This window comes from Chenopodium album, chromosome 12 (genome assembly GCF_948465745.1).
Source record: "Chenopodium album chromosome 12, dcCheAlbu1.1, whole genome shotgun sequence".
NCBI classification, from domain to species: domain Eukaryota; kingdom Viridiplantae; phylum Streptophyta; class Magnoliopsida; order Caryophyllales; family Amaranthaceae; genus Chenopodium; species Chenopodium album.
Genome location: NC_137845.1, coordinates 34142502 through 34161186, shown reverse-complemented (window position 1 = coordinate 34161186; position 18685 = coordinate 34142502). Strand labels below are relative to the sequence as shown.

Genomic DNA, 18685 nt, shown 5'->3' with positions numbered 1-18685 from the left:
TGTCACGGGATTTTCCTGTGTTTTTATCCGTGTAAGATGTGAACGCGTTTTATCTTTTTAGGGCAGTCATTTTGCCGCGTCGCAGTATTTTTTTCCGTGTCACGGCAGAATTTGTCGTGTCGCGGCAAACCCTTGGCGTGTCACGGCACCCAAATTAGGGTTTTTATCTTTTCTAGGGTTCCGTGTGATCCCCTACTCATTTCCTCTATAAATACCCCCCTCTTTTCTACAGTTCGGGGCACCAGAAATCATTCTCTCTCTCTCTACACCAAATCATTCTTACTTCCTCTCTTCTACACCAAAAATTATTCTCATCTCTTTCTCTCATATTCTATGCCTGAAACCTATATTTCGAATTATATCATTCTTCCCCTAAACACTCCAAGGAGTCCATACTTGACCCGAGGTTCCGTCCTTAAACCACGGTGTGAAAGGTATAATTAACTGAGGGTTTGGACTAAATCAACTCTACATTTACTTAATTTAATTTCAATTTGATTTATATTTTTATTGAATTTACTAACAATTTATGCATGATGTAGCAATTTAAGGAACGCGCGTAATGTGAGTAATTAATTATTTTAATTACTTATTTTATTTTTATATTGCTAGTGTCATGATTAGGTTAATTTATATTTGATTTGACTAACGATATTATTGTTGAATTGCTTCCAATATCAATGTTGATTCTATTATATTTATGATCACCATATTGCATGTTAAAGGGAATATGTAAATGAAAATCACGACTAATAAGATAATTTGGACAACCGGTTTAGGTCCCTTTTTAATCTTGTTATTTATTAAAGTGATCACAATATTTTAGAAATATATGTTGCATTAATATTCAACCAATTTAGCATAATAATAGTTTGGAGCGAATTGAATATTTTGTTTGCATGCCTTTGAGATCGCAGGAATCACATTTCACAATAAGAATCGAGTAGAGGCCAATGCGGGCGAATGTGACTCCATGACTCACATCGTACCATCATCCCTGATCTTCCTTTCGTGGTTCTGAACCATATGGAGTTAGTAATCTCATGGATTATGAATGGGGTATAACTTTCACGGGTCAATCGCTGTTGTCTTTCGTTGTCCCTTTATCGTGGTTGCATTTTATTATCCGTGAACGGTTTACAAGTTCCTTAAAAACTTGTTGACGGCTCCCTACTTTCGTTGTCCCTAATCGTATATGTCAATTCCCACATCCTATGAGTGCCAAGTATATTCACACATGCTTTACGTAAGCGCACTTCGAATGACGCCTACAATTATACAAAGCTAATTGAATCAAATGAAAGTCAAACACATTCAAACAAAGCTTTTTTTAATCAAATAAAGTCGAACACATTAAAACAAAGCTTTTTAACTGAAATGAAAGTCAAACTCAATTAAACAAAACAATTGAATCAAATGAAAGTCAAACACATTTAAACAAAGCTTTTTGAATCAAATGAAATTCTAATGTATTCAACAAAGATAATAGAATAAAATGAAAGTCATACACATTCGAACAAAGCCTTTTAAAACAAATGAGAGTCAAACACATTCAAACAAAACTGTTTAAATCTAACAAAAGTTAAATGCATTCAAAAACGCCAATTGAATAAAATGAATGTCAAACACATTCAAATAAAGCTAATTGAATCAAATGAAAGTTAAACACATTCTAAACAAGCTATTTGAATCAAATGAAAGTCAATGAATTCAACAAAGCTAATTAAATCAAAAGAAAGTCAAACACATTCAAACAAAGCATTTTGAATCAAATGAAAGTCAAATGCATTATACAAAGATAATTGAATCAAATGAAAGTCAAACACATTCAAACAAAGATTTTTTAATCAAATAAAGTCAAACACATACAAACAAAGCTTTTTGAATCAAATTAAAGTCAAATGCATTTAACAAAGCTAATTGAATCAAATGAGAGTCAAACACATTCAAACAAAGCTTTTTGAATCAAATGAAAGTCAAATACATTCAAACAAAGCTTTTTTAATCAAATAAAAGTAAAAAGAATTAAAAAAACGCTAATTGAATAAAATGAAAGTAAAAAACTTTCAAACAAAGCTAATTAAATCAAATGAAAGGTTAACACATTCTAAGAAAGCTAATTGAATCAAATGATAGTCAAAAACATACAAACAAAGCTTGTTGAATCAAATTAAAGCCAAATACATTCAACAAAGCAAGTTGAATCAAATGAAAGTTAAACACATTCAAACAATGATTTTTGAATCAAATGAAAGTCACAAGCATTCTAGGAAGCAAATTGAATAAAATGAAAGTCAAACACATTCAAACAAGTCTTTTTTAAAAAAATGAAAGTCAAACATATTCAAACAAAGCTTTTTAAATCAAATGAAAGTTAAAGATTTTAGAATCAAATGAAAGTTAAATGCATTCAATGAAGAAAATTAAAAAAAATGAAAGTCAAACAAATTCAAACAAAGCTTTTTGTATCTGATAAAAGTAAAACACATTCAAATAAAGCTTTTTAAATCAAATAAAAGACAAATGAATTCAAAAACGCTAACTGAATGAATTTAAAGTTAAACACATTCAAACCAGAATCAAATGAAAGTCAAACACATTCAAAGAAAGCTTTTAGAATCAAATGAAAGTCAAATGCATTCTACAAAGCTAATTGAATCAAATGAAAGTTAAACATATTTAAAAAAAAGCTTTATAAATCCAGTGAAAGTCAAACTCAATCAAACAAATCTTTTTGAATCAAATGAAAGCCAAATAAATTCAAACATAGCATTTTGAATCAAATGAAAATCAAACACATTTAAATAAAGCTTTTTGAATCAAATGAAAGTCAAATGCATTCTACAAAGCTAATTGAATCAAATGTAAGTCAAACACATTCAAACAAATCTTTTTGAATAAAATGAAAGTCAAATGCATTCAACAAATCTAATTGGATTAAATGAAAGTCAAACTCATTCAGACAAAGCTTTTTAAATGAATTGAAAGTCAAATGCATTCAACAAAGTTAATTGAATCAAATGAAAGTTAAACACATTCAAACAAAGCTTTTTAAATCAAATGAAAGTCAAATACATTCAACAAAGCTAATTGAATCAAATGAAAGTCAAACACATTCAAACAAATCATTTTGAATCAAATGATAGTCAAATGCATTCAACAAAGATAATTGAATCAAATGAGAGTCAAACACATTCAAACAAAGCATTTTGAATCAAATGAAAGTCTAATGCATTCAACAAATCTAATTGAATAAAATGAAAGTCAAACACATTCCAACAAAGCTTGTTAGATAAAATGAAAGTTAAACACATAAAAACAAAGCATTTTGAATCAAATGAAAGTCAAACACATTCAAATAAACCTATATGAATCAAATGAAAGTCGAATGCATTGAACAAAGCTAATGGAACCTAATGAAAGTCAAACTGATAGGTATGGTGTCCTTCGAACAAGTGTATTATTCCAATAGAGGTTTCGGAGTTATTAGAAAGCTAATTATTCAATAAGGTCAAGCGATCAGAATGCCTAGGTGGAGGCCGTTTTCGATCAGTAACATTAATGTATAATTGATATTATAGCTTAATCTTGACTTAACCCTTCGAGTCACACCTAAGCAACTGACAATCCGACACGACGAATTAATCAGGAAGGAACTAATGAGTCGCTCGAGTAATATGAATTTAGAGGTCGGGAATCGAGCTGGGAGCGTCAAAACCGAGCGTCGCAAGTGGAGTCGAATTAATAAAAGACGAGACGATAAAATCAATAATTAATCAACAGTTTATCAAAATACCCCTAGCACAGGAATGCCTCGAGCATGCCGAGTGTTTAGGGCACTTGGTATAGTAGTGTGGCTAGCATGCGCACCAAATCGAGCCTAGGGTGGCTGGTTGGTGTTACGGCATGCTAGTGCACCATTGCAAGCAAGGCTGCTAGCAGCGTATGTGCATGCTGGCGCGCAAGCCAGCATGTGAGTGGTGTGGCATGGCGTGCCACGCCCAGCAAAAAGCAGCAAGCAAGCTTGATAGGCTAGCGTGCAAGCATGCTCACTACTAGGCCAAGGCAGCAGGCCTAGCCGCACGCACCAAGCGTCAGCAAGGCAGCTTGGGCGCCACGGCTTGGGCTGCCACATGGTGCGCGCGCTCATTGGAGCTAAGAGTGAGAGGGCCGATTTTCTAGGGAGCCTTGGGGACCAAGTATTGGCCCCCTCCCCCCTTCCCTTGTGGTCCTTACCTAACCTCTCCTCCTATAATGCCACTTGTTGATTAATTAGTTGTTGAAAATTAATTTTACCAACTCTCCCACATTGATAGGAGAGTGGATTTCTCTCTTGAGTTTCCCTATAAATATTCCCCTTTGGATTTTGAGAAACTCACTTGAGTAAGAGTTAGAAAAGGCATCTCCACTTGAGAGAAAACCTTTAAACTCATTAATTACTTAGGTAGTCTTTTTGGTCGGACTTGGCTAACCTCCAAGTAGTACACTGGTTAGGTCGCGTTGTGGGTGGACTCCGTCGGAAGGGGTCGAGCGAAGCATGCTACAAAGGTAATTTAGTCTTTTCTCTAATCTTGTTATTTATACATTTTAGTTATATTAGTTGTGAGTTTTTCTTTGGGCTCGGGTTTTATTTTTTGCGGTTAGTCGGATTCATTGAAACCCAACAGCGGTATCAGAGCCTTGCTCATTTATTTTTATAACTAAAAATTTTCAAGGTTTTTTTATGATTTTATTTTTCTGGTTTATGTTACTTATTAGATTAGTAGGTCGATTTTAATAATTTTAATCCCGTTTTAACTGATTTTTGGCCCCGAACCCAGATTTTCGCCCAAATTAATTGAATTTTGGGTGGAAACAGCGTTTTGGAAAGTTTTCAATCCTTTCGACTGTGAAAATGCCAAAATCCGACTAGAAATGCCTTTTTTTGAGGGTTTTTCGTTTTTGATGAAATTTTTTTTGTATTAATGGTGATTATGTATTTTGTTCTGTCCTTAATGTTTTTGCATTTTTTGACCTTTTTAAGCATGGTTACTTCGTAGTAATTAGTGCTCGAAAGATTGGTTAAATTTTCACATAATTACAACTATTGCATTAAGTGAAAAATTTATTATTAGAGGCTTCTAAGTAGTAAAGATCCAATTTTTAATTGTTTTAACTGGTTGGAACTTTGAGTTACTAAATTCCATGACTTTTGTTGAACTTTTTGATTTAATCATTTATTAAGTTGATTGGAATCATAAAGTTTCAATCTCGTGATAGAAATTTCATTTATCTTCAAATTGGAAGATATAATTTTTCAAGGATTCACAAGTTAAAGTTGGAATCTTTATTTGAATTTTTGTGTTCATATTTCCAACTCCCCTTTATTTTTGTTAAATCTCATGATAAATTTAAGGTAATAAATTAACAGTGAGAATAACCTTATTCTTTTTATTGCATCAAGTTGAACCAATTTTATTAAAGAATAGTTCTTGGGAATAATTTTGGTTTTGTGCACTGGTATGAATTTATTTAAGTTGGACTTGTTATAAATTTCTTTTTTCTCATTAAATTAATTCTAAAATAAGCAAAATGAAAATATGGCACGCAAACCAAGGCCATAACACCCTCGGCATGGGTGCGCTTGGTGCCTGCCACATTAAGCTGCGTGTCTGGTGCGCCACAAAGCAACAGGTCAGCACAGCAGCATGCTGCGGCAGTGCGGCTGTGCGCGCATGCTGCTGCTTGGTGCGGGCTGTGTGTGTGGACTACTTGGTGCAACTACGAGCTGTCCATGTGGGTTGTGCTGCCAGCTTGTGACACGATGCGCAAAACCCCACACTTGACACTTATGCCCCGGTTTTAAGGCTATGTTTATTTTCCGTTTTGGCCGTTTTATTTATTTTGATTATTTTAATTATGATTATTAATTTTAATTAAAATTTTGGAGGCTAGGCCTCGGTTTTTAGTGACACATGCAAAATTTTATTTCGGCAAAATTTTTTGTTTACCGACTTAATTAATTGGATTAATTAGGATGGATGCGGAATTTAGTGGGAGCTTCAATTTTTTAATTGCGCTAAATTACATAATCGGTTAAATAACTTTGACTAGTTATAATTAGGTGCGTTAATTGGATTAACCACCTAAATTAGTTACTAGTTTACGCGTGTTTATGCATTGTTGCTTGTTTATCGTTGTAAAATGGATGGGCGATTCACAAATAGTGAATGGATGATTGGAATGTATATTCTCCCACAGGTTTTATAAAAATGGCAACTAGTAGGGCCCGATTAGGATAGAAAATACGGATTGCCTTCCGTCATGTATTTTTGTAAATCTAAATACGGTCTGCGAACCATTGAGCATTTTTGAACCTTAATATTTAGATTAGTCCTAGTCGTAGATACTATTATTTGCATCATTTTGGTCATGTCTTAAAGACGGAGGTTCTTGGAAGACGAAGCCATGAAGTTGCAAATGAAGACCCTTGAAAACTTTAAGACTCAAGGGGTCATGCTAGTTGCCAAATGCATTATTTATTTATGTTTTCGTTATATATTTATGATTACATATATGGATTTTATGTTAGATGCATTTTTAGGATTTCGAAGGTTGCGATGATTAATTAAGTTCACTTAAATCAACCAACATAGAAACCATAGGTCCCTAAAATATTGAGTAAAATTTGTCATTCCAAAAAAACACTTACCGACCTTTTGAGAGTAGTGATGGGCTATGCCAAAGCGAGGCGTCAATATTTCTCCCTAAGATACGTAAGGCATACCGGGTATGCCTGTTGGTTTTGGTTATACTCAACGATATGAGTGATGGAGTTCTAACATGTTGTGGCAAAGTAGATTAGTTTTTGAGAGAGCATTAGATGCGACGATTTATCTAACCAAGAGTGGCTTGGAGCCAATCGGGGTATATAGCATTGAAGATGCGTCTAACTGCCAATCGAGACAAACTCTCTTTGATGGAGGTTGTCAATGGGCCGACCCTTGTGGAAGTGATAGACTCAAGCTTGCTCTAAAGGCAAAGAAGAAGGAGTTCAAGAACAAGGTAAAGATGCAATGCTTCTACTGTAGTCGGCGGGGCCACTACAAGATAGAATGCAACATGTACCTGGAAGATGAGGCAAAGGGAAGAGAAATCTCCACCTCAGGTATCTTCTTTATAAACCACACTTGAATAAAAGCAATTCATAATGTATTAGATACCATTAATGACTCACTATATGCTCCTCTTTTAGGAACCAAGTGAGAAGGGCTTACCAAGTGGATATGGATATACAAGCAGAAGAAAAAGATAATCTATTCGGAAGGCTTGTAATCACATAGTTTCTCTTGACATAGAACTTGTTTATGTTTTTGTGATCAGCCATACATTGATCTTTTGACGTTGAACGTCATGTTTTGTTTTGATCACAGGACTATTGTTTTAAAAGTCTTGTTTATATGTTTATGGTATGACACGTTTATCTAAAATGTGTGCTTTCATTAGACAAACAAGTATATAATGTTAATAATACCACTAATAAAACTAAGAACATTGAGTCAAATCAGACATACTTGTGGCATTGTCGTCTTAGCCTCATTAACATCAAATGCATCAAGAAACTTGTACAGGAAGGTGTTCTTGACTCATTCGATTTATAATCGTTTGAGAATTGAGAAGGATGTTTATTCGGCAAGATGATAAAGCATCTATTCTCTAAATTGGGAGAAAGGACAGGAGACTTTTTGGGCTTAATACACACCAATGTATGTGGGCCAATGAGCTCCACCATAACAAACGACCATCAATATTTTATCACCTTCACAGACGACTATAGTAGATATGGCTATGTCTACCTTATGTGGCACAAATCTGAATCATTTGAAAAGTTCAAAGAATTTCAGAGTGAAGTTGAAAATCAGCTTTGAAGGAAAATCAAAGCCCTTCGATCGGATCGAGGTGGTGAATACTTGAGCCAAGTATTCAATGATCATCTGAAAGAAAAGGGTATACTTTCATAATTGACACCTTCAGGAACTCCACAATGGAACGGAGTATTCGAAAGGAGAAATCGAAGCTTGTTGGACATGGTACGATCAACAATGGGTCTTAGTGATCTTCCTATCTCTTTCTGGGGACACGCACATCTAACTGCAGCACTAACACTAAACCGTGCTCCATCAAAAGCTGTAGAAAAGACTCCATATGAGGTATGGACGAAGAAACCTCCTAGGTCGCTTATTCTAAAGATAGGTATCTTGGTGTTGTATTAACCGAGAATCAGGACATCCTGATAATGGATGGAGACGAACTTGCAACCTATAAGCATGCGATGGCGAGCCCTGATTCTGCTAAATGGCAAGAGGCCATGAGATCTGTTTTAGGTGTTTTTGTCCCTCGGGAGAGTTACGTCACGAAGACTGGACCGGCGTAGTCCGTACCTGCAAAACACGGAGACTCCGGTTGGTATGAGCTCCGCCTCCGACGATCAACTAAGAATGTGTAGGAGAATGTAAGGAGTGCGAAAAAATAAAGTGAGATCTTTTCGGATTTCGAGACCAAGTGTTTTCTTTGATGAGAGAGAATGTAGGGTAATGTAATAATTTAACGTGCCCCAAAAATGGGGAAAATCTCACTATTTATAGGGTCCTTGGTAAATATGCCCCCAATTAGGCCACTCTGACCTAATTTTGAGGGGCTGCGCCGAATTTCGGCTTCCTTGGGATTTAGGGCCTGAAGGGCGTCTTTTTTCCTGAAATCTGGGAACGCCACGTGTCAAATGGGGATACGTCAAGTTTGGACAAATCCGTGGCTGACACGTGTCGCCATCTGATTGGCCCACATAGCTTGGGTAAAAATTACCCAAAACATTTTCACATCACAAATGTGACGTGGCACGCCACATGGCATCTGTGACACGTGTCACTCTACCACTGGTCGAATTTTAACTATGAATTTTCACTTTTCACATTCTGGGGAAATTACAAGAATGCCCTGTATTTCCTCCTCTATAAATACAGGTTTTACCCCTCTCATTTTGAACGTTTCCAAAACGTTTTTAGAGAAAGAAAGTCAAAGAGTTCTAAGGATAGGAGAGAAGCTCTCACCACCGTCTGTGTTAAACACAAACAACTCCTTTTTCACCTGCCTGCCCAACCGATTTAGCAACCGTTTGTGCTATTTACAAGCAAGATCAACATCAACCCACCTACTGCAGCCGGTCAATGCTTGACCCCTTCTAGAGTCACATTTAAAGGTATTGTCTCTACCTCCTTCAGCTCATTCTTTCTTTTTCCGTTTGTATAATTTCATTCAATAAATGGATACATCACCAACACACACGACACAGCCTAGGTCAGTAGTCAACCGGTCTCCTGTTACGGCTTAGTCTAGGACTGGGGGTGCCGACTTTGGGTGTATGGAGCAATTTTATACATCTTCTAAACCGACTGTCTCTATGTCTGTGAAGGACACAATGGCTAGAACCAAACAAACAGCCACCAAACGGCGAAGGATAGACGGTACATTGGAAGTACAATATGATGAAGTGACCCTAGTTGAGGGGGAAGAAATGCAAGTTGACTCAAGGGAATACTCCCCGTCTGGGATCCCTAGGACCCTTAGTGATGGGATCTTGTATGAAAATGAGGATAGAGACGTTGAGGAGGCCGCCTCCATTGCTGGGTGTGAAGAAGTTGACCCCGAAGATGGAGACGGGGAAGGAACCGCGTCTGCCTTAGGGTTAGACGGTGAAGAGGTTTCCTAGGAGAGAGACAGGGGAAGCACCGCCTCAAGGTCTAGCTTTGAGGACAGTAGTGACGATGTGATGAGTGTCATTTATAGCACGCATAGGGTAGTCTTTTAGGTTATTTCTTTCCCTTTTTCATGCTTTCTTCTCTTAATTTTGGTCCTTTTTCCTTTAGTTTCTCCTTTTCCTCTTTTCTTTATGATTCTCGTGTTTTTATCGTGTTTTTCCTTTATTTGGCTCTTTTTCCCTTTTATCTCCGTCCTTCGTTTACTTGTGTAGGTATTGTGAGAATCACCTTGGCAAAGGATTCAATTCGGGACCTCAATGATCAAGCAAGGAAGAAGCATTTGGCTAGAGAGGGCTTAGAGAGGCCTTGGAGAGGCCTCGGAGAGGTCTCCAAGGCAATTCCAGCAGGCCGCGGGCGCGGGCCCAAGTTGCTCAAAAGTGCCAAATCGAGGCAGGAACTTGCCGCGGTTGCCCCGAGGGCTCTCCGCGAGCGCGGGTGAAATGGAGAGACCGCTCCATTCAGAGAGACCGCGGCCCCACCTAATCAGTCTTTGGGAGCAGGGGATAAGCCGCGGGCGCGGGTGTCATTGCCGCGGGTGCGGGTCCCTGATGCCGCGGGCGCGGGTACTGCCCACATAGCCCGCGGAGGGTTCCGTACCCATTTCTCCGCGGGCGCGGGTCTATCGGGAGAGGGTGCGGGAGCTGCGGATTTCTTCTTAGCTTATAAATAGAATTGTATTCCCTTTTTGAAACGAACTTTTTATATTTCATTAGCTTAGTTTTAGAGAGAAGTTAGAGAGAAGTTCTTGGTTTTTGATTTGTAACTCAACATTTGATCAATCAAGTTTGGATTTCTTCATTTTCAATCATCAATTTCAGTGAGAATCTCTTCCTTCTTTCATCTCTTACTTACTTGCTATTTGATTTATGCTTGATGCTTGTTTTTCTTTGGATTTGAGTTTGATATTATTGAATACTTTTATTTCTAGTTATTTGTTCTTGAATTTCACCATGATTAGTGAGTAGATTAGTTGCTAGGGAAAGGGGGAAGCGTGTTTGATTAATGGAATTGCTAGTTGATGCTCTTTGATTGATTGATTTGTTGTAATTAAATTGGTTGACATAGTTTTGCATGAGATTGATTAGACTAGGATTGATCACCCTATAAGATTAATCTAGATTGCATTGCAACTCTTAATGACATGAACAATTGATTTGAAGTTTGCTCTAATTTATTGAGTTTGTTTGTGATTCTTCTTGGTTTGCCTCTCATAGTGACCACTAGATTGGCCTATAGGGGATAGCATTTGAACTCTCTTGATTGCTACTACTGTTTGTCCATTGCAATACTTGAATTAATTGATTGAGCTTTAAACTAGCATTATCATTGATCTTGCATGTGGAACCCATATCCCTAGTGTTTAGACCTTTGATTACTTTAAATTTGTTTTAGTTCACTTTAGTACCAACCATAATCTCAATTTCGTCTTCGAGGTAGCTTGACTTAGACTTTAGTTTGCATCATTGCATTCCCTTGGGATCGACCCTTAACTTGCCCTATATTCATATAAGGTTGGTTAGGTGTTTACAAATTTAGTTTGACTTGGGGAAAGGGTAGATAACGACACGCATTTTCCTCTTGTCAAAATGGCGTCGTTGCCTTGAAAATCCTAGAGTGGCCTTGAAGGATCTTGGATTGCCCGGTGCATATAGGTTTGAGAGCGGCATAGCTCCACCTACTACACCGGCAAATGACTTCGAAATTCGACCGGCAATGATTACCTTAATTGAAAGGAGACAATATAGTGGGGCTACGAATGAGAGCCCATTGAACCATCTTAAGGAGTTTGAAAAATATTGCAACACCATCAAAGTCAATGGGGTTTCTCAAGAATTCATCCGCCTCAAGTTGTTCCCTTTCTCTCTCATAGGAAGATCTTTGGAGTGGCTAGACAAAGAGGTGAAGCCCAACTCCTTGAGAACTTGGGACGATGTCACAAAGGCCTTCTTGTCCCGCTTCTACCCTCAAAAGAAGACGGCGGAGGCAAGGGCCTTGATTCAAGGGTTCAAGCAAAGGCCAAGTGAAAGCCTTTACGAAGCGTGGGAGAGATTTAAAGAGTATCAAAGGGAGTGCCCTCACCACGGAATCCCAACATACCAAGTGATCCAAATCTTCTACGGTGGTTTAAGTCCTCAAGGCAAGTCATGCCTTGATGGAGGGGCCGGGGGCCCTATCATGAACAAGACCGAAGAAGAAGTTGTGGACATCATTGAGGACGTGGTGACATACTATAGGGATTGGCAAGATGGGGAGAGGGACACTTCAATAAAGCAATCTTCATTGTACTCGGTGGACCATCTAAATGCGATCAACAACCTTTCCTCCCAAATGACAAACTTGGGAAAGGAGCTGACCGCAATCAAAGCTAAGTTGGAGAGCACTTCTTCCTTTTCTCAAGCTTCGAATCATCCCTCCCAATTTAAGGGGAGAGGTACTGCTTCTAACTCTTAACCCCCTCCTTCTTCACATAATATGCCTATGGGTTGTTTGTTTTGTGATGCATATGGATCGTATGATCATGATTCTAGTACTTGTCCTAATGAATGTGTTGATGAGTTTGATAACAATGAGAGTGAGCATGTGAATTATGTGTCAAATAACAATGTTCAAAGGTTTGATGATCAAAGAGGTCAATGGAATAGGAATTACCAAGGCCAAGGCAATTTTGACAACTATAACCAAGGTGGTGGTTATAGAAACCAAGGGAACTAAGGTTCTCGTGGTAGCTATAATAACCAAGGTTATAGTGGCCAAAATCAAAGCCAAAATTATGGTAGTCAAGGCCAAAGTTATGGTAACCAAAACCAAGGTTATGGAAATCATAACCAAGGTAGTGGAAATCATAACCAAGGTAGTGGTAATCATAATCAAGGTTATGGTCAAAGTCAAAATAGGGGTAATTGGAACAATCAAGGAAGGGGTAATTTTCAAAATAATTCTCAAAGAGGTCCCCCACCCGGATTTGTTCCAAAGACTCAAGGTGAAAGTTCCTATTCACAACCTTCTTCACCTAGGACTAATTTGGAAGAAATAATTGAGAATCAAACCAAGTTGTTGAACACATACATGGTCATTAGTGATAAAAAATTCAATGAAATGATGACCCACAATAAAATGCTTGAAAACCAAATCTCTCAACTTGCTAATGCCTTGAAAGATCATGCAAGCCCTTCTTGTTTACCTTCCCAAGGTCTTGATCCCAAGAAACCCGTGAATGCTATTGTTACAAGGAGTGGAAAGGTTCTTGAGGAGAGATTGCCTAGGAAGGGTGTAGATAAGGAGATTTCTAAGGAGGTTTTGGTTGAGAATGAGGGGGATAGGGCATCATTGGATGAGGTTGTGGTTGAGAAACCTAGAGAGGTGAGAGTAGAGAAAGAAATTGTGAGACCCAAGCTCCCCTACCCACAAAAATTCATGAGACACAAATTGGATGAACAATTTGGGAGATTCATTGAGATGCTAAAACAACTTCATCTTTCTCTACCTTTTACCGATGTGATCAACCTAATGCCAAACTATGCCAAATTCCTCAAAGACATTTTGAGTGGGAGAAGAACTTGTGAGGTTGTGGAGACCATCAATTTGACCGAAAATTGTAGTGCTATCATCATGAACAAAATGCCACCCAAGTTGAAAGACCCCGGAAACTTCTCCATCCCTTGTGCCATTAACAAGATGCAAATTGATAATGCCTTATGTGACTTGGGAGCTAGTGTGAGCCTAATGCCATATTCGGTTTATCAAAGACTTGAGCTAGGGGAACTCTTACCTTCTAACATTACCTTGCAATTAGCGGATAGGTCAATCAAATTTCCAAAAGGTAAGGTAGAAGATGTCCCTTTGAGGGTGGGAAAGTTTGTGTTCCCGGTGGATTTTGTTGTTCTAGAAATGGATGAAGATGCTACCATTCCAATCATTTTAGGTAGACCCTTTCTTGCTACCTCGGGAGCCATGATTGATGTGAGGAGTGCAAAGATCTCCCTTAAGGTAGGAGAAGAGGTTATAGAATTTGATTTGAATGAGAGCATGAAGTATCCATGTTCTTTTTTGGAAAATTGTATGATGATTGATTCACTTGATATTGTTGTGTCTTCCATGCATGAGCACTTGCTCACTTCTAACGATGCTCTTGAGAATGTTTTGTTGAACAAAGACAAAGTAGGTGCATCATGAGGAGTTACTTGATGGGAGTGTGGAGGAAGTGGATGAGCAAATGTGCTTGAAAATCTCAAGCCATGAAGCTTTGCAAGCGGCCACATCAAAAGAAGGTAATGGTGTGCCTATGGTAGAGCTCAAACCTCTACCATCACACCTTAGGTATGAATTCTTGGGCCCTCATTCCACTTACCCCGTGATAGTTAGTGCATCCTTGAGCGTGAGCCAAGCTCAAGCGTTATGTGGTGTTTTGAGAAAACACCAAGGTGCTTTGGGGTACACAATTGATGACCTTAAAGGTATAAGCCCTGCCTTGTGCCAACACCACATAACTCTTGAGGAAGGCGCCCTTCCCTCTATCGAACGACAAAGGAAACTACATCCCCAAATGGGAGAAGTAGTTAAGAAGGAGATCACCAAGCTATTGGATGCGGGAATCATATTGCCCATCTCTAGCTCTAGGTGGGTCTCCCCCGTCCATGTCGTTCCAAAGAAGGGGGGCATGACCGTGGTTGAGAATGAGAAGGGTGAGCTCATTCCAACTAGGACGGTCACCGGTTGGCGGATGTGTATAGACTATAGACGTCTAAACACATCTTCCAAGAAGGATCACTTTCCTCTTCCATTTATTGATCAAATGCTTGAAAGACTAACAAGGCACAAGTTTTATTGTTTCCTCGATGGGTATTCGGGATTCTTCCAAATCCCTATCCACCCCAATGATCAAGAAAAGACCACCTTCACATGTCCTTATGGGACCTTTGCCTACTGGAGAATGCCCTTTGGGTTATGCAATGCACCCGCTACTTTCCAAAGGTGCATGATGAGTATTTTCAGAGATATGTTGGAGGAAGAAATGGAGGTCTTTATGGATGACTTTTCGGTGAGGGGTGTTTCTTTTGAGGAGTGCCTAGTGTATCTTGAGAAGTGTTTGGCAAGATGTGTGAAAGTCAATCTTGTTTTGAATTGGGAGAAGTGCCTCTTTATGGTGGAGGAAGGTATAGTGCTTGGGCACAAGATTTCAAATAGAGGCATTGAGGTGGATAAGGCAAAAATAGAAGTGATTGAGAAACTTCTACCTCCGGTGAATGTCAAAGGAGTGAGATCGTTCCTTGGTCATGCGGGTTTTTATAGAAGATTCATCAAGGATTTTTCACTTATTGCTAAGCCCCTTAATGACCTTCTTCAAAAGGATGTTGAGTTCAATTTTGATGACAAATGTTTGAAGGAATTTGATAGGTTGAAGAAGGCCCTAATCTCTACTCCTATTGTTCAAGGCCCAAGGTGGGATCTTCCTTTTGAGTTGATGTGTGATGCGAGTGATTGGGCGATTGGAGGTGTTTTGGGGCAACGGGTAGACAAGAAGCTTCATGTGATTTACTATATGTCCAAGACTCTCAATGGGGCCCAAAGGAACTACACAACAACGGAAAAAGAATTTTTGGCAATTGTGCACTCTTTTGAGAAATTCCGATGTTACTTGTTGGGTTCCAAGACCATAGTCTTCACGGATCATGCGGCCCTCAAATATCTCTTTGCCAAGAAAGAGTCCAAGCCTAGGTTGATTCGATGGGTGCTTGAATTGCAAGCTTTTGAGATTGAGATTAGGGACAAGAAGGGTGCGGAGAATGTTGTGGCAGACCATCTTTCTCGCCTTGAAGGGGATCAAATTCATGATGATGGTTTACCAATAGAAGATAGAATGCTTGATGACTTCTTGTATGCCATAGAGGTGAAGGAACTCCCATGGTATGCCGACTTGGTGAATTTTCTAGCATGTGGGGATTTTCCACCCTCTTTCTCAAAGAACCAAAAGAAGAAAATAAAAAGAGAGGCAAGGCACTACTTGTGGGATGATCCCATCTTATACAAACGTGGGGTTGATGGCTTGCTTAGGCGTTGTGTTCCAAATGAAGAAGTGTCTAGTGTTTTAAGGATGTGTCACTCGGACCCTAGTGGTGGGCACATGGGTGTTTCCAAGATCGCTACCAAGGTTCTTCAAAGTGGTTTTTGGTGGCCACATCTCTTTAAGGACTCATGGGGCTTTGTTAAGTTATGTGACCGATGTCAACGAGTTGGGAACATTTCCAAGCGAAATGAGATGCCTCAACAACCTATCCTTTAATTGGAGGTGTTCGATGTATGGGGAATTGACTTCATGGGACCATTCCCCTCTTCATACGGGAATCAATATATCCTTGTGGCGGTGGACTATGTTTCTAAGTGGGTTGAGGCCATTGCCTCTCCAACAAATGATCACAAGGTTGTATTGAAGTTGTTTAAGAAAATCATCTTTCCAAGGTTTGGTGTCCCAAAAGCGGTGATAAGTGATAATGGCTCTCATTTTGTCCATAATGCCTTTCAAAAGTGTAGGTGACAAAGTCCTCCTCTACAATTCTAGAATGAAGTTGTTCCCTGGAAAGCTCATGTCAAGATGGAGTGGTCCATTCTTGGTAAAGGATGTTTTTGGTAATGGTGCCGTGGAGATTTCTCCTTTAGATTCCTCATCTTCATTTAAGGTTAATGGTCATCGGCTCAAGAAGTACTTTGATGGAGTGTTTGTTGGTCTTGTTCACAAAATGATTCTTTTCAAGCAACCTTGAGAGGGTGGTGCACGTCGAGCTAACGACGTTAACCAAAAGCGCTTACGGGAGGCAACCCAGATTCTCATCTCATTTTTTTTTCTTTTCTTTTCTTTTCTTTTAATTTTCCTTTATTAATTTTTGATCTTATGTTGTGTTGGTTTTATGTTTGTTTTGTAGGTTGCCTATTGTCATCACTTGTTGGAAAGAAGGGGTTTATGAAGAGTTTAGAGTGCAGGGGAGAGGGCTCCCCGAGGGCTTGGAGAGACCTCGGGGGCCTCTTCACCTTTCAAAGTAAAAACCAATCATGAACTCACCGCGGTTTCCCCGCGGTCTCTCCGCGGGCGCAGGGGAGTTTAGAGAGGCCTCGGAAAATTGGAGAGGGCGCGACCCTCATTTAAGAGCAAAAATGGATTTTGGATCAGGAACTTCCCGCGGTTGCCCCGCGGTCTCTCCGCGGGCGCGGGAAGTTTTGGAGAGGGCGCGGCATCCTTGGAGAGGGCGCGGCACCCATCAGGTATGAAAATCGCAAATTTTGGGATGGAACTCCCCGCGGTTGCCCCGCGGTCTCTCCGCGGGCGCGGGAGAGTTCCCGAGACCGCGACATTATCGGGAGAGGGTGCGGGTTCCTGGATCTTCTTTAACTCGGTGCCCCCTTCTTCTCTCTCTCCTCTCTTATTTTCTCATATTCTCTCTAATTTTCCCCTTTCTCTCTCTAAAAACTCTCAAACCCTAACCCAAATCATCAAATTCTTACTCCTTTCTTCAAATTTTCCATCAAATCTTCACAAAATCTACCTTATTTCTCCATTTTCATCACTCCTACTCAATTTTCTCGTGGTTTTTCGGCAAATTTCGGTAGTGTGTGGTGCTCTAAGCTTAATTTGAGTCTCCAATCTTGGTATACTTCTAACCTTTGTATTATTTTTGTCAATTTCACTTGATTTCTTTACATTGGTTTGTTTACCTTGAATTTGAGCATGATTTTTGTGTTTCATGGTTGATTTATGTGAAATTTGGTATTTTTGAGTGATGGTTGATTTTTCTTGATAAATCTTGCATATATTTGATGGATGATTGTTGATATTGGTATTTGTTGTTGGAATTTTAGTTGTTGTGTTGATTGAAACAGGTACCTTGTAGTTTTTGGGGGTTAGGTTGGATTTGTAAGGAGGTTTGTGAGTGTTTGAGGTGTTTGTTGTTTATTTGAGGGAGTTGGAGTATTTCTTGTGAATTTTTGTGAATTTTGTGTGGTAAAAATGAATTTGTTGAGGAAAGTCAAGAGTAGCAAAAACCGCTCGAACCAATCTCCTGGCCAATCTTCTCAAGGCCAATCCTCAAACCCTCAACCCCAAACACATTCCTCAACCCAAGATGACACCCCCTCCTCCTCTACCACCTCTAAAATTATGGAACCGGTCTAAACAATTGCCGATCTATAACAAAATGAAAGACCGAAGGTTTAGACCCACCCGCCATTATTTTCGTGAGGACATGGCCAAGCTAGGCATAGATAACGACCTTGACGTACTCCTCGAAAACCTAAGCTTGGGTGAGTTTTTGAAATCTACCCCTCTAACCTATTTGGAGCCTTCAATTGAATTTTTCTCCACATTTGAATTCAATAGGGTGGGGGAAACCGACTTCATCATTTCCTTCCAACTCTTCAATGTAAAACACACTATGAACCTAGCCGAGTTTAATGTAGCCCTCGGCTTCAACCCCAATGGTGATATCTTCGAGCCCCTTATCTCCCTTGCCCAAAGTGAGTACAATGAGGTTGCTTGGTGGAGAACCATAGCCCACAAAAAGCAGTTTGACTCAAAGATATCCCTTGCTAGTGAGATTATCCATCCGGCCCTTAGGATCCTCCATAGAATTCTCGGGTATTCGGTTTATAATAAGCAAGATTAGGGGAAGTTATCTCGAGAGGAGATCTTGGTTTTGTGGAAGGCTACTAAGCCGGAGTTGGGGTCTAGGCTAAATTTTGGCTACATTTTCATGGAGTGTTGCAAGGAGATTATGCATGGGGTTAAGACGGGGGAGATTCATTGTGGGGGCATGGTGACCCGTCTAGTGAGGTATTTTAAGCAAGAGCGATTCTTAGAGTCTTGCACTCCGGTTGGAGGGAGTGAAGACATTTGGATTAGTTTG

The 18685-nt window shown here is 39.3% G+C and overlaps 1 pseudogene; it reads right to left on the bottom strand.

The window, feature by feature from the left end:
* Window positions 1-11782: 11782 nt before the first annotated feature.
* LOC145573556 (small nucleolar RNA R71) lies at window positions 11783-11881 on the bottom strand (annotated as a pseudogene).
* Between the last annotated feature and the right edge of the window lie 6804 nt (window positions 11882-18685).